Below are 3,029 nucleotides of genomic sequence, written 5' to 3' on the forward strand. Positions count from 1 at the left end.
CATGAATGATACACCTGGACAACCTGATTGAGGAGGGGAGTAAAGCTAAACATCGAAACAAGCAAAGTAAAGCAAATTCATTAATCTAATGAACTGGTTAATTACAACTCAAGCTAGGCCAGAGGCAGAGGCGGCTGAGGATTAAGCTTAACGCGAGAAGAGCGAGCGAGGGTCCAAGGGGATGACCTGGTTGCTTCGATGTTTAGCTTGACATCATGTATCTACTCAAATGAAATCCTATTTCCTCAACAGAACTGACATAAACCCTGCACAATAAACAAAATACATGAAATCAAAGAAAACAAGATAAATTTTGGGGCAAGGAATTCCTGAAAGACCACAAATCACGGACCTAGTGATATCAAGGAATATCACCGGTGAAGAGGCGGCACAGTCAACAAAACTGAACTAAAAATGATTTCATATCTACATATCAGGATGACCCAAATGGTGCACGCACAAACAGCTGACCATGAAGCGTGACAACAGCGGATGTTTGGTGAGGATTGATTCTTGATGGCAAGTTGACCACCTGAGATAAAAAAATCACTACATGTTAAACTGAATTCACAAATGTGTTTCTGATAGTGAAGCTGTCAGCCTACCACCTTCTTGAACGGAGTGATCCCCCAAGGATTATCAGGCTGCTCTGGATCCCCTATGATAACCAGACGTCCAGCAGGATCTGATTGAACATGCACCTGCCACCATGAGAACGAAAAATTAGCAATCTCCTCTGGCATGGCCTCATTTGATAAGAAAAATTCAATCTGCTCTGGGAGTGCGAGAATATTCACCAACATCATGCGAGGTCAGAATTTGCAATGCATATGTACCCATTGTAAAATGCATTTAAAGCTGCCGCTCTCTGCATAATTTGAAGGATACCATGAAATCTATGATTAGATTACTATCTTCCAAAGTGCAGAATGACCTTTGTTCAACAATATGTTGGCATTGATCCACCTAAGCACAGAGTAAATCAAACCAAGTGGACATGGATTTGGCCTTGCGTTGTATCTCTATCAAAGACGAGAAACATGTCAGATTATTCCCAAGGTTGAGAGAGAGAGGAGGGGGATAAAAAATGATGCAGCCTACCTTTTGGGTATAGCAGCCCAACAGATGGTGCCTCGGCAATCGATCTCGTGTCAAGCTCTTTATGTTGACATTGCATTTCTCAAGCATGTAATCTCTATCCTAACAGTTCTCGTTCTATAGTATGGCTTTACTAATATTTTGTGAGTTGTGTCACATCTATTCATGGGAGCATATGGTTCTTTATGATAGGAAAGGAGTAATGATGGGGTTGAAATGAAATGAACATTGTCTTGGATGCTGTGAAGAAAATAAGGTCTCTGAAGCCTTCCAGTTAGCAACACCTCAAGGTACTTCAACTTTATACAAAGACATGCCTTCCAGATCCACAAAAAGTAAAGCATGCAGCAACTGGAATATTTTTTGCATACATTTTTCCTATCTATATTCTCTAGAATCTATGCTTACATGAATTAAGAGTGTTGGCAATATGCAGTTAAGGAAACTGGATGTATGTTGGATGGGTAATACATTTAATATCCAGTCATCGATAAACAGAAGCAATCTAATGATGTAAACTACCCTTTATATTCTAGAGATGATTAGTAGTAACACAAACAAGGAAGAAAATAAAAATAAGGAGATATGTCATACAGGGTAAAACATACCCATTGCAAATTCTTGTTTGCACCAGTAGGGCGAAAAATGGATGCTTAAAGATATAATTTGAAGAGGAATGTCTTCATGTCACCATAAAAATCACTGAGCCTTTCCCAAGTCTGTGGCAGGGATGGGGCTAGCGTGGAATACCCATTGTGAGGAGCCAACTGTTCTAGGACAACTCGCTTGCTCACAGATCTCCCAGAACAAGCAAGTTGAAGGTTCAGTTTGGTTCCTGGAAATAAATTGAATGAGTGAAATTCCATTTATCAGAGATGAAGAAATCTATCACAGACCCAACTCACCGGCAGTTCTCAGGGATGCTCAAATACGCCTAATCTAATATTTTTGCTAATCATATCACATAAAACAATCATTATCGCAATGGGTTTCATCTTTCAAATCTACAATTATAAGCACACACAGATCAAAAGATGCAGCCACCATGTTTGAAGTAACTGCAATTGCCACTGAGCAAGTGGTGAACTCTAGGGACAATATGTTTTCCATTTTTTAAGAGAAAAGAGAAACAGAGAACGACACGTAAACAGGGGAAACCAACGAATAGCGGAAGCTACGTTTTCCTGCACAATACCTTCTGCAATGCCTCTGTATCCAGTATCCACCAACCAGGGGAGGGCGAGGGGGTGCACTTGATCTATGATGCTGCACAGGGCACCAGTAGTCGTCAGTCTGTTTTTCACAGCACTTGGCCATTGTATAATCTTCAGAATTCGTGTGTACCACAACCTTGTCACATTCAGTCCAGAAAAGTGAATCTAATGCTAATTCAGTCTAGAAAACTTAGTCAAATTGTGCGAGTCAGATTGTGCGAACTGAAAACTGAATCAAATTGTGAACTGAGTCAATTATCGTGTGACCTTTATCAAAGAGTCGAACTAAAAACAGAGAGTGTTAGAAAATGAACTAAAAACAGAGAGTGTGAACTGAATCAGAATGTGAACTGAGTCAATTATTGTGAACAGAATGAAGGGAAGAGATTTACCGATCTGCCAGGTAAGCTGAGTGGCAATTCAATCATTCATATCAGAATCGTCCCATCCCCATCCCGACCGTGCTTTGTTATTTTCCTAGTTTTTGTGCCAGGCTCGTTCAGATCCAGGAACCTGCGACAACAAAAAAATCATGAGATTTACCCACCTGTTCTAGGTTTTTTTCACAAATCGATTTGCTCCTCCCTGTCGCGGTTGTTGCTGCCGCCCTAAGATCCTGACCCTGGAAGGATAGATGCCCCCGACACCAAGCACCTCCTCCTGCAGCCTCGTGCGACATCCTCCGCTTCCGTCGGCCCGCGCCCCTTGGGTCTTCCA

The 3,029-nt window shown here is 41.4% G+C and overlaps 1 long non-coding RNA gene across 1 annotated transcript; it reads right to left on the reverse strand.

Moving 5' to 3' along the window:
• Nucleotides 1–230: 230 nt before the first annotated feature.
• LOC103649833 (uncharacterized) lies at nucleotides 231–876 on the reverse strand. The gene is made up of 3 exons (XR_563736.3): nucleotides 798–876; nucleotides 609–701; nucleotides 231–532 (listed from the first exon to the last, which is right to left on the reverse strand). It is a non-coding gene; the product is annotated as an uncharacterized lncRNA (long non-coding RNA).
• Between the last annotated feature and the right edge of the window lie 2,153 nt (nucleotides 877–3,029).

This window comes from Zea mays, chromosome 3, assembly GCF_902167145.1.
Source record: "Zea mays cultivar B73 chromosome 3, Zm-B73-REFERENCE-NAM-5.0, whole genome shotgun sequence".
Lineage (NCBI taxonomy): Eukaryota > Viridiplantae > Streptophyta > Magnoliopsida > Poales > Poaceae > Zea > Zea mays.